This window comes from Ambystoma mexicanum, chromosome 3p, assembly GCF_040938575.1.
Source record: "Ambystoma mexicanum isolate Mex_15411 chromosome 3p, UKY_AmexF1_1, whole genome shotgun sequence".
NCBI lineage: Eukaryota > Metazoa > Chordata > Amphibia > Caudata > Ambystomatidae > Ambystoma > Ambystoma mexicanum.
Window position 1 is genome coordinate 852104109 of NC_090925.1, and position 13189 is coordinate 852117297.

The 13189-nt window shown below is 46.4% G+C and overlaps 1 long non-coding RNA gene across 4 annotated transcripts in view; it reads left to right on the top strand.

Moving 5' to 3' along the window:
• Positions 1 to 13189, top strand: part of LOC138580991 (uncharacterized) — a 98322-nt gene that overhangs the window by 36561 nt on the left and 48572 nt on the right. For 3 of the 4 annotated variants that reach the window (XR_011304394.1, XR_011304393.1, XR_011304392.1), the window contains one exon: positions 13101 to 13145. The exons of the other annotated variant lie outside the window; for it this stretch is intronic. This is a non-coding gene — a long non-coding RNA (uncharacterized lncRNA). The remainder of the gene's footprint in view (positions 1 to 13100; positions 13146 to 13189) is intronic. 4 annotated transcript variants of the gene reach the window in all.

A 13189-nucleotide genomic window follows, 5' to 3' on the forward strand; every position in this document is an offset into this window, starting at 1 on the left:
CTGAAGGAAGGTGACTGGATGGCGAAAGGTGAAGGAGAATCAGATATGACAGAAAGGGGAGAGCAGATGGGAAGGGAAGATAGGTAGACTGATGTTCCAACACTATTTTCCTTGCTTCTCTTTTGCTATCTACTGTTTTTTTATAGAGGGGTGCTAATGTATTTTTTTCAGATCTGGGAAGACATTTTTTGCTGGATCAGGGATCTAGGAAATCTTTATCAACTCCAGCACTTTGTTTAGGGTACTCCTAGAACCACACCCAACGGAATGTGGGCCCCCCTGATCATAACCCTGGCCCACCCAGATGAAACCTCCTGGAGCCGGACCTGGCTACAACCAAAAGACCCGGGCTATAGCCCCCTCATCCCCCCTCCCCCACTTAGCAACGCCTCTGCGTCCTACTGCATATAATCGTATTTCGTACATGCCGTACCAAACATTGCTTAATGCTACCAAGGCCCAGCTGTAAACATTGCTTGTATCAATGCTTTCCATGATTCCAGGTTCGTTGAGACCAGAACGTGCTAGTTATACACCTACCAACATAACATCACGTGTCTGCTGGTCTAGGCTGCGTCCATCCAGACCGGGGCCGAAAAAAAGGTAGCCCCCATCTGGCCCCAGACGTCTGCACGCATTTTGCAGTGAGGTATTTCGCCACATTTTTCTGTGCTCGCTTGGGGGTAGGTAGGATGGTGGGGGGGTTGTTAAATAGTGGGTGGGCTAAGGGTGAAGAGTAATGGGGTGAGGGGAATTCGAATGGAGGGTATGGTAAGTGTGCCCCCATAAAAAAAATATGTAATTGGGTTTTTATAACAGGCAACCCTGGGATTTCTAAGCTGCAGACCGAACCTGTGGTATTCTGCGTTCTTTTGTTGCCAAGGCGAGCGCGTTGCCCCTGACCTATATCCCCGAGACATTTCCAGTGATATATTCCAGCCCATACGATGGTGATACCGAAAAAAAAACTGCCCGGCAACCCCTAATAAGGATCATAACACATGAGTCAGAAGAGAGAGACAGTGCAGTCAAAATGCTGAGGCTCAGATCCCAGCTTTGCTGCAGAGTGGCATAGTGATCCTGTACAGATCATCTTATCTCACTGTACCGTATAGTACTGTGCTGTCTTATCAGGGGCAGTAAACAGGAGAGAGTGGACTGAATGCCACAGGCCTCTGTCAAGCTTATTTCAGGTCTGCTTATTTTCCATAGCTTTTTTTTATTTCAAAGTTTCTTCACTTAATTAATAAAAATCGGCTAGTCAGTTGGCCTCATTACGAGTCCGGCGGTAACCCTGTCGGTGTTTCCAGCGGGTTGCCGCCGGCATCATGACATTCGGGACATTACAAATCTCTTCGACCGGCAAGCTAGGTGCCGGTAAATGTTGTTCCCCATTCCCGTGGAGTCCCATAAGACTCCACGGGAATGAGAACACGGAAGCGCCGGCACCGTTGCTAATGGTGCCGGCGCTTCCGTGAAGAGTCTACCTAACGTGGCCGCTGCACCCGGCAGGGTCAGACCTGTCGGGCGCAGCAGTCCTGGCAGGCAAACCTGTAATTTGCCGGTCTGGAAACAAGGGTGCCGGTGAGTTTACCGCCGCCCTTGTTTCCGGACCGGCAATGTCATAATGAGGCCCAAATACAAGCAGGGCGACCGTATTGCACAGTGTCTTTTGCTCAATATTTAAATCTTTGAAACGTAATAGAAAACCCCCACATGAGATTACTTTAGGCTCACAGTAGTAATTTTTGAACTTTTATGCTTCCATTTATGATGGCGAAAATAAAGACACAGTCATATTCCTTTTGCATAATATGTTTTTGTGATGTTTGTTTTAATATTGGCATGGTGGTTTATTATATGATCTGTGTACAATTCTACAAAGCAGGATGAAATTGTAGTGCCTGAAAGTCAAACTTCACAAATAAAACCTGTACACTGTATTACAAGAACAGGAAAAGAATGTGTTCAAGTACAAAAATTACAGACTGGGCTCAAATCTCAGCATTACCATTGAACAATAGTGTGTAATCTTGGGCAACTCATTTACTGCCTAACCTGTTAACAGTGTCAGTCCCTAAATATTTAAAAATTGTCAATCACTGAGTGTGATTTATTTCTCGTGGATGCTCTTGAAAAAAAGCCTTATTCGTGGTTTAAGTGGCTATAATGTTGCTTCGTTTATATTTATAATTACCCTTGAAGTGGCCAGTGGGAACCGAAAACTACTTGAAACCAAATTAAACTCCTAAAAGTGCTTTGTTCTTATTACCAAAGGGGTCAGGGCTGAATAAACAAAGTGATTGGGTTAGAGCTCATGTAATAAACACTTTGGTATCCTGCCAGGTATTTCACTTTCTTTGGGACCTTCAAACACACAAGAGCTGTGGGATCCAGTTTCCCAGTCATTGCTGCCCGGCTTTGGAACAAACTCCCTCATGAACTACGTTCTGAATCCTCTTACTGGCCTTTCAGGAAGCAATTAAAAACTAGCCTTGTTCAGTGATTATGAAGCCTTGATGACATGGTACTATGATGCTAAATAACCACCTGTATTTCTCGCCTTCCGTGCTCCCCCTTACCTTTCTTCCCTCCCTTTTCCCTCCCCCTCCTGTAACCAGCGCCTCATTGCCTGTGGGTGTTTGTGCGCTCTACAAATGCAAACATAAATAAATAAATATGCCCTACACTCTATTTCTTGACTCAGGGTCACATCTCGGGGCAAGTGAAACAAGCAGTCGCTTTGGTTTTATACTCTCACAAGCACTTCTTTCATGACTGTGTCTTACTTAGCTGGTGCACGAGTTAGTATGATCATGTGCTAATTGACTGGTCCAGGGGTTATCTTGGTCATGTGTTGATCCTCCTGGTAGCACTATTTCAGTACCTGAGGTCATGCAATGGGGGTCAGCCATCAGAAAGTGTCCCCCTTCTGTTTGATCTTGAAAGCAATCTTACTGAGCCTAAGGCTGGACAATAGGTCATCTCTACCAGACCCTTATTTCCTGTGTATCTCTAGTCCTGTATATGGTCCCTCTCCACCAGCTCAGGTGCACCTTCCTAGCCCATGACTGGACAAGTTATTCACCTCTCCTCTGTCTCCTGGTGCCTGCTACCTTCCTATCTTCCTCTTATATGTCCCCCCCCTCCATCTTTTCTTTCACTCATGCACGCATTCCTCTTCCTTCCTCCCATTCTTCTCCCTCTGAATGTTCCTCTTATGCATCCTCGCCTTCCTCCATTGGCTACGCCTTCTCCTTCCTGCCTTTCTCGCTCTTCAGTCTTGTCTCTTTGGGCTCTTTTCCTTCCTCTGTCTCTGAGTTCCTCCTTCTCACCTTTCTATGTCCTTAGATGTTCCTCCTCCGCGTCCTTCCATTCCTTTCTCCATGTATTTTTCCTCTACCTCTTCTTCTATTACTATCCCTCACTCCGCCCCAACTCTCCTCTCCCTGATTTCCAGGGAGCAAGACAAACTAAAATGTCCCTATGTGTAACTTTTTAAGCTGCAGAGCAAGTCATGTCCCCACGTAGCAAGACATCTAACAGTGATATGCCACCTTGGAGTCAGGCATCTTGTCCTGGATGGCTGTCCAACATCAGATAGCATCACAATCACCCCCCCGCCCCGCTTCTAAATTAGGCTGACTCCCAATACCTTCCACCAGTGGTGCTCACGCACCTGTCTTTTACAGGACCTAGATACCTGTCCATGTAATCATGCTTGCAGATCACCCTGCCCACAGGCTTGTCAGCAGCAAAAGTCTCTGCTTTTAACATCTCTCCTTTCAAACTGCTGGGGATACTTTAGGGGTGACAGGGATTGCCAGGGGTAATAATATACCTGACTACGGATGGGCGGAGGTCCTGGTGTTCCCCTGTATACCACCTCAAGGGCCAGCATCAAAGAGCGGGGAAGGGTGCCCAGTCCCCGGACTCAAAAGCCTCTTACCATTGCCTTCATCACACCATTTGTATACAGCATCACCAAGTCATTTGAATCTTGGCTCACTCCAGGCTGCACTACTTGAAAACCATGGCCCTCTTCTATCTCAGACGATGGTCAGATGTGTGCACCTTCCTGATATCTTCACATGCATGTTCTCTATACTATGGCATGTGCACATGACTTGCTGCTCCCCATCTGTCTCCTTTCATCCATGCTTGAGCGCTTGGGCATTCTGTGTATCTATGGGCGAAAAGTGGGCAGTACGCTTTTCATATGACTACTGATCTATGTTCTCAACTTTACACTATGGCCTGTATACCTTGCTCTAGGTTGCTATTTAAATGTGTGTCCTGCACCGTTGCTTTAACGCAAGTAGCCTCATCCTGGACTGCAAATGTTGCCCTAGAAATCTCACTTCTTTATTATTTTGAAAGCAGCATGGATGCAGGATCCAGACAGGCCCAGTGCTACCACTAGCCACGGTTAGGTGCTTGCCTGTAATGCAAAAATGGTAGAGCGGCAAAGGCTGCCGAAGGCAAAACCACGTATTCATTTTTTGTGTACATATATTTATTATTCTCTCTCTCGAGTCGTGAGACCGGCGGCACTTCCCAGCATTGTCTGCAGTAGCAAGCAGCACAACAGGCACTGTGAGGTCCAGGTCGGGATTTGGGTGTGGGCATGGGGCGCTGTGCCGTGCGGAGGGCCTCAGGTCGCACCTGCGCATTAGTACTGCACTTGCCCTCATGACTGAGACTCGTACGAATGTTCTTCTTCTTTTCTGGAAAGTCGTCTGGTCTGGACCATCCGTGGCCCATCCTGCACACTAGCTGCAGCCTGCTGCTGCTTTGGGTGGTGGTCCTGCCTGCTTAGAGAGACTCAGACCCTTGCACCGCACAGGCAGGTGAGGGATGCCCTGTTGCTATGATATGGTATGATAAGTCATTTTTAATGTGCCTGTACACAAGTGTTTCTTGGCATGGGAGACAGAGGGAGGACGAGACAAACAATCTTACTAGGCCTTGAGTCATTCAGATCGTGCAAGCGCGAGAACGAGAAGTGCAAGGGGAAAGGGATAGGGAAGTGCAAGGGAGAGGGGAGGGGAAATCAGGGCAGCAATGCTCTGAGTGAGTGCAGCCAGGGCCGCGCAGCTCTGGGTTACTGTAAGGAGAATAAGGGACTGTAGGGTTACAGTTATAGCCCCTAAGTATGTGGTAGGCCCGTAGATAGTGCAAGGAACTTCAGGTGATCCGGCTCAAGTTTGAAAGGGGCAGGGAGGCCATTCCAGAGGGAGGCACCTGCAGAGGAGAGAGACCTACTCCCCACTGTCTGCCTGGAGAAGTGCCTAACCCTTAGAGAGTTAGAGGTAGCTGAGCCAAGGGCTCGCGATGAAAGGTATTTTGGAAGAGAGCATTGGATGTAGTGCGGGCCCTGGTCCCAGAAAGCCTTGCGGACGATGCAGAGGGTCTTGAACTTGATACTTGCAGCCACTGGGAGCCAGTGGAGAGATTTCAGGGCTGGAGATAAAATCCATGGGCTTGAGGCCAAGGATAAGTCTTGCTGTTGTGTTGTATTGTTGTAATTGTTCTACCTCTTGTTCTTGGGGGAGGCAATCGCTGAATTGGGTGGGATAGAGAGTAGATGTATGGAAGCAAAAGGGAGAATGAGTGTATACATGTATGTGTGTATCATTGTAACTCCTGTGGCCATGGGCTGAAAATTAACTCTGGTCCACTGGACCATTTCCCAGGTCACAGCCCAGCAGGGCGACGGGCAGGGCCCAGGGCCAATGTTAGAACTGAATGCATTGCATATAGCTACCAATATTGCTTTCCTATTCAATAACAGCTTAGAAAAGCAGAAACTGAGTGACAGACACTGTGACTGTAACAGTTCCATCTATTTTCCTGTCAACATACACTCATTGCCCCAATAAGCTCCTTGTCTTTCATTTGTACTACACTTGAAACCTCTAGTCTGCGGTTCTGGGCGCTTACCAAATAGAATTACAATTGTGCCTGTGTTCTTGGCACCGAGGTGTGTGTGTGTGCGTCCATCTGTCCTTTGGGCGACGGGTTTGCCGTCTGCCACCAGCTTTGCCTTTGACAGCACAGGTCCTGACAGCTGGACTTCTCCACTGTGCCTTCCAATGCTAAGCATGGAAGACAGACCAAGAGCTCAAGTTAACTCAGGCCTGTTATGTGCAGCCCGTAAAGTACCACTCTTATATGCTTTCCTTTAGTCCTATGTTTGTTGCAGTTTACCAAATGTTTGAGGTGGCGCTGCAGTTGAAACCATACATTAAAAAGCAGGGGTGTGCTGTACACAGATGTTATTTAATTATTTTCCTGCACCTGGGGAGTGGGACATGAGGCTTTCTCTGGTTTATTTGCCTCACGCCCCACGCCCATCTTCCTTATTCCTTAGTTTTGTGGTCTTGTCTCGGTTGTCCTCTGCTAGGGTCTTTGTCTTCCATCCTCAAGACCTAATAAATTAAATAACACTCCCATTTAAAATAAACCTTTTCATAAGGGGTTGCTATGTGGTTCATTGCCCTGCCTAAAACTAGGATTTAACAGCACAGAGAGTGGGCTTAGGTGGGAATACTGTACCTCACACGGTGAAAACGAAACTACGAGCCAGGCCTTGCCAGGGTATATTCGACTAACGGGCAGGGGGCTTGAAAGGAGGCAGAGGTGCAGAGGAGCATCCTGCCTTAAACCTTCAAGTTATCATTTCTGCAGAAGCGATTCCTTTCTTTGCCACTACTCAATTGCTTGAAGACGTGTATTTTATTACATAATATAATGCCTTTTTTCAAGCTTTGTGGCAGGAATGATGATCAAATTAACAAAAGTAACTTCTTCCTTCTAATAAGTGTGTCACTGTTCCGGGTCGCTGTTTTTGCAGACCGTCGTGTTAGGGTAAATTCTGGGGCCGGCAGAGCCGTACCTAGGGTCTGTGGACCTCCAGCTCTTGGAAGGCCCCAACTCCTTCCAATGTCCCAAAGAAGTCGAGGTCCACACAATAAGCAAAGGGTTACTGCTGTTTTATTATAGCATACAAGCAGGGATCACACGCATGGAGCAAAATCCAGTCCAGGCATATCTTGCCAATTTTGGGCTTGCAGGCTGCTTTTGTACACTAGTGACATCACAATCAGCGTCACTTACCAAAATCCTTCCCTGAACCTAACGCCACTCCGGGTTGGCTCCCTGAGTGGTAGGTCCAGTATAGGAACATATAGTGCGTGTTGTTACTGGTGGGCACTGTGTCAGGTGGTATACTTGGATCGTCCCTAAAAATTGTCACCTGAAAAGTGTTAAATTAGAGAGCACGATGATTGGCTGGGGATTCCCGCCGCCAGCTCATAGCCCCCAGTGTCCTCATTGGTCAGGCTGCGGGCCCCCAAGCCTGTGACTACCGTTGTTCCCAGCACGCAAGACACCTGCTTACGTACAGTGTATATCGATAAGGTGTGACTATGTGACAGTGTGTAACAATGCAGTACTTCTGCTAATGCCATGAGAGCGGTCCATTCCCAGAGCATGCTGTAGGTGGGTTGTTACAATGTGTTGCAAACTCAATCCCCGTCGTGAGACAGCGGTGCCTTCTCATCTTCCAGGCCTTGGCATCGTGTCAGTTCAGTCAAGTCACGTGTGAGGAGACCATCGGTGAGGCCGAATTTGTATTTTGGCTTGGAATATTCTCTCCTGTAGCCGGACTCACTGTGGCATGGTGGGTGAGGAATGTCACTTGCAAAATCATGTCCTTGGCGGCTGCGGTCCCTGCCAAGGCTATTCTGCTTGCACAGCATCTTGCGGCTTGGGATGTCTGTGAGACGATTCTGACTTGCTGGATTTTCCTAAGGCCTACTTCAGCTCCGATTATGCATTCAGCGTAATTATCCACAGGTTTAAGGCATGTCATGGTCGGTCAGGTCCCTTGAATGCTCCTGTCCATCCATAGGGTTAACAGCGTGTAGCATCTGCAAGCATATACACAAGCTCTTCTGTTGTTTTGTGTTTCTGCGGTGCTGTAGCGAGCCTAAGTGGAAAAATAATAAACATGCAGACAGTATGTACATGTCACCTTCCTCTAACTCATAGAACTGTACATGCATGCTCTTCGTGTGGATTGGTGTGTGAGTGTCCCGAAAGTGCAGATTGACGTGTGCTTCATGTCTAACGCAGCTAAGTCATCATGGTGTCTCTAATGACCTGCAGCATTGTTTGCAAGAGATTCAGTTGATTCGGTCCATATAATGATTTCCAGCTCGGTCTTGACTGTGGTCGCTTTGTTTGGATTGAGTCCGTACCATCGCAGGATTATATGGTCAGGTGGTTGGGTACCATTCGTGGTGCATGCTCATGCTGGGAGCGGTGGGGATTGGTGCAACCTCATACGGTCGGTGTTAATTCTGTTGGGGTGCTCCTTCTGGTTGGGGGGCCTGTCGGAAGGGAAGGGACATTCAGATATTTTCTCTTCAGTCCCCCCTCTGGTCGACTTGTCGACCACAAAATTATTGCTCCATTTATCATCTCTCAGGCGCCACACCTTCTTGATCCCAGCCAGATGTCCGTAGTGATTTCCATGATCTTCAAAAGACCAATACATATACACGCATCCTCCTCCAGACTTGCAGTAAACCCATTTTCCAAAATAAATCTTTGGATTCCTTAGATTCTCTAGTTTCATTGATGGTGGATACATGTCTGATTCCATTAGCTGTTGCCGTAGTCTCTCCCGTTCCATACGTATGATATCTGCCTGCTGGTCATCCTCTGCAGGCAGGAGCAGCTTCTTTCTGATCATTTCTTCTGCAGTCGTCTTAGATTTTGCCATGCACGCTTTTACCCCAATTAGCGAGGCCATCGCCAGGATCAGGCCTCCTGCCAGTATTTTTAGAGCATCCGATTGCCAGGACAGCATCCCGGACCAAAGGTCTGAAAACCAGCTTCCATCCTTCTTTGTGCTTTTGGATTCTTCTTCCATTTTAGCGTGCACTTTCGTCAATTGAGATACTGCTTCTGATAATGTCCCGTTGTCTTCATCGTTTGCCGGTATGAACTTGCAACCGGAACTTCCAATCTTTGCACAGACTCCTCCCTCCATTGCTGTGAGGAGGTCCAAGACATACCTGTTTTGTAAGGCCACCAATCGCATAGTTCGGAGCTCTTCTTTTCTTGCGTTGAATCCATTCACTGTTGAGTTTATTGTCATCATTAGCTCCCATCTTGTAATTTAGAGACATTTTGCATTTGCATACATTTGGAATACTGGATGTATTATTGCAGAGAAGAACATGGCAGTCCTGCTGAACAACCGATGTGTTGGTGGTACTTCGTCAAGAGCAGTTTCTGATTTGCCCCATAAGTAGTTCCCCTGTCGTTTTACTCTCCATATTTTCCCATCTTTGGTGGTGATGTTGCCTGGTGGTAGTTCGGCTAGGGATAATGACCTCTTCCTTCTTCTGTTGCCTTCATCCATTTTCAGGAAGTCGTCTATTTTGACATGTTTCCTAGGCTCTACCAGTGAGGCTACATTGACAGTGAACAGATCCCTCCCCAGTTTGGTGGTAGTTTGTCATATGCTTTTGACCCACAGGCCCAATAATGATCCATGAGTGCTGCTGTTCCTAATCCCATCTCCACTATCTTCTCGATCCGCCTGCATTCCTCGTTTGTTCCTACTTTAATATCCCCGTTGTGTTGGTTGCACAATGTTGGTGTTGTTAAAGGAATAATTGTTAGTGGTCCATATTCCTTATCCAGCTATGTCAGCAAGCTTGCACTCCTGGCCCATTCCGTGAGACATTTGCCATTTTCTTCCTGAACCTTGATTACCATAGCTTTTGTCAACGTTAGCGGTTTGCTTTCCACCACTCCATCTACCCATCCTTTGTTAGTGTATACTTTTCCAAATACCAACATCTGAGCCCTCAGCCGGGTTCTCCGCCTGTCTCCTTAGCGTTCCATTTGCACGGCAGGTAGTCTAATGTTACTTCCTTGTTTCTCCCTTTTATGGTCTGTCAGTTATGTACTGTAGTGCTTGAGTGTGTTGCCAATAATTATCGAACATAGGCAGTATTTTTATAAAACTATCCTCGTACGGGTATGTTGCCTTTGATCTCCATATGAGTGTTGTTTTTTCCCTTGAAATCTGCCTCGTTTCTGGAACACTGCGAGCTATAGGAGATTCTGTGCCATCGTTGCTGGTACTTCTGTAGCTACGGAGGTCCTGGAGGCGCTCATGGCATATGGGATCAATGAGCAGACATAGCAGCTGTCCCATGTGGTGCCCTTACCAATTTTACCATATGTTGTTTGTTATGTGTGCCGTACCAGTGAGATATGTGTCAACCCCATTAACATCAGTACCAGTGCTACGCTTACCTCTACTTACCTTTTCAGCCGTGCTGGTCGTACCACCCAACACAGTGCTCTTTGCAGCTTGGGTAGGGGAAATGTTAGTATCAGGGGTTGCAGAGACAAGCAGAGCGGTGTACAACTGCCAAATGACAGCAGCTAGCAATCCATTGGACAGCATTAGCCATACGGTTGTCAGAACATATTTTATTATCAGAGCCATTAATATATATGCACTGCTTAGCACCCTGTCCAGCCGTTGGTGAGATGATAAAGTTGCCCGCCTAAAAATCACAATAAAAAGCGTTATTATGTTAGTATTTGTAAGTACTTCAAGCCCGGTGCACTAAATAATCGTTCAATACCCATGCAAATAGTTCTTCCCAGATTTTTTGTACGGATCTGTCTCTAAGTATGGGTAGGGTGCGGTGGAGTTGTGGGTACGTTTGAACTATGTTTTCTATGAATGCGTTATAATAATCATGTGGTGACCTTGGTCTGGAGTGTGTGGGACTTCATAGAGCATGAATATATTGGTGAGACAGTGCTTCAGGGTGTTCAATGAAGGGGTCGCATCTAAATCACATTTTCAACCTACCTCTAACATTCATTCATATACATTTATTAAACGCAGAACCCTGCATGTGAGGATAAAAAGAGAAAATGTGAAGACAGTGTTAACACAGTGTTTTCCTAATGAGATTGTGCGTGCTGTATGGTCATATCTACATCAGGACATTCTTCATCTTTTCTGTGTATATCTCCTCTAGAACTCTGTATCTTTTAACAGCGATGTTCAGTTTATTCATTCAGTTGTCTTAGTGAAGCTGTGGGGACATCAAGTGCTTGTGAGCGCCTTACCATAGGGTGGTTAATACACTCTCGTTTACTTGTGTTCAGAGAAGTATCTACACTTGAGGTTATTGCTAATGGAATACTACTGATGTCTTGTGTGTCTGTCGTTGCTGTAGCATTGGCCATGTCAATGGCGCGTTGGGGCGAGGCCGATGCTCTGTAGGGCTTGACATTGTGGAAGGGTTTTATTTTCAACTTTTACTGGCCTGCCCGAGACCGCCTCAACTATGTGCGGCCCGATAAATCTGGGTGAATTCCACTTCCTCAAATAGTACTTAAGGAGCACCTGGTCTCCTTTTTTAATAGGAAGTTCTGTTGTGGGCTCCTGAGTGTCGTCTGTTTCTTGTATATCGTTCTCCGACCTCCGCTGTACCCGTCAGATCTGTTGAGGGATAAAAGAAGCGCTAGAAATAAGTGAATTGACATATTCATACATTTCTATACCAAAGATTTCAGATGTCCCTTCAAAATCCCTGTTGGCCCTTGTGGGTGGAGATAACGGGAGATGTATTTGGCGTCCGGTCACCACCTCGTGGGGTGTGTGGTGGTGATCTGACCTGGGTTTGTTCCGCAGCTCAAACAGAGCCAGGGGCAGGCAGTAAAGCCAGTTTTTCTTGGTACTTTACTGTGTTTTGGTTATACTCTCTTTAAGAAGTACGTTGAGGCATTTCGCAGACACCATTGGCCTGCGGGTGATATGTGCACAACAACTTTTTAATTATCCCTAACAATGCTCCTGTCCATACATAGGGTTAATAGCATGTAGCATCTGCAAGCATATACACAAGCTCTTCTGTCATCTTGCGTTTCTGCAGTGCTGAAGGGAGCTTAAGTGGCAAAATAATAAACATGAAGACAGTATGTATATGTCACCGTCCTCTAACTCATAGAACTTTACATGCGTGTTCTTCATGTGGATTGGCGTGTGAGTGTCCCGAATCTGCAGGTTGCACGTGTGCTTCCTGTTTAACACAGCTAGGTCATCATGGCCTTGACTGTTGTCGCTTGGTTTGGATAGATTCCGTCCCATTGTAGGGTTATATGGTCGGGTGGCTGGGTACTGTTTGTGGTGCGTGCTCATGCTGGGAGCGGTGGGGATTGGTGCAACCTCGTACGGTCAGTGGTTATTCTGTCAGGGGGCTTCCTTCGGTTGGGGGGCCAGTCGGGAGCGAAGGGACATTCGGATTTTCTCTCATCAGTCCTTCTGTATGTCAGTTTCTATAATTGAGCTTAAATACCCACTTTTTCTGTATCCGTTCTCAACAACCCTATAACTGGGACCAGGCGATTGCAGCAATCAGTAATAAAATGTGGATGTTGGTTGAGAAGGTCTAGGACCCAGATTGGGTGGTGCCAATCTGATACTTTGCCTAGAGTGGCAAAATTCTGTGCACCAGCCCTGGCGGGTGGTGGCACCCAGCCTCCGTGCCTACAGCAGTCTCATCATTCAGCCTGACATATGGTACTTTATTCATGGTATACAGTGTTTATATCGAATCTTGTATACAGAATGAACATATATTGAATTTCTTATAATGAAAAATGTTATAGTGAATGCCTTTTGGGGTGGGTGGGGTAAAGGGTTAAATATTTTTGGGAAATGGTTGGGTGGGTTTTTAGGGGTGGGAAACGGAGCTGTGGGGTGGGAAACAGAGGTTTGGGGTGGCCCCCTCCTAAAAAAAGTCTATCACATTTTTTGTTATAAAATATTCGATATATGTTCATTCTTTATAAAAGATTTCGGCATAAAGAAATGTAACCTTTTTTCACAGCTCTACAATACGGAGCATTCTTTCATCAATAACTTGTGTCAAAAGGTGCTTCAAAGCTCATACTGGTGCATTCTGGGTGTCCACATTTTTTTTGGCGTGTTATGTTATCCGCTTTATTTTTGAAACAAGAAATTATACTGACATTTCTTTTTTTCATAGGTCTGGGGAATGATGTTAACAGCTGACGTTGATAGCATGCTTAAGGTGAGCTAACCTCTCAAGTGCGGGACTTCAATGCTTTTTTTATG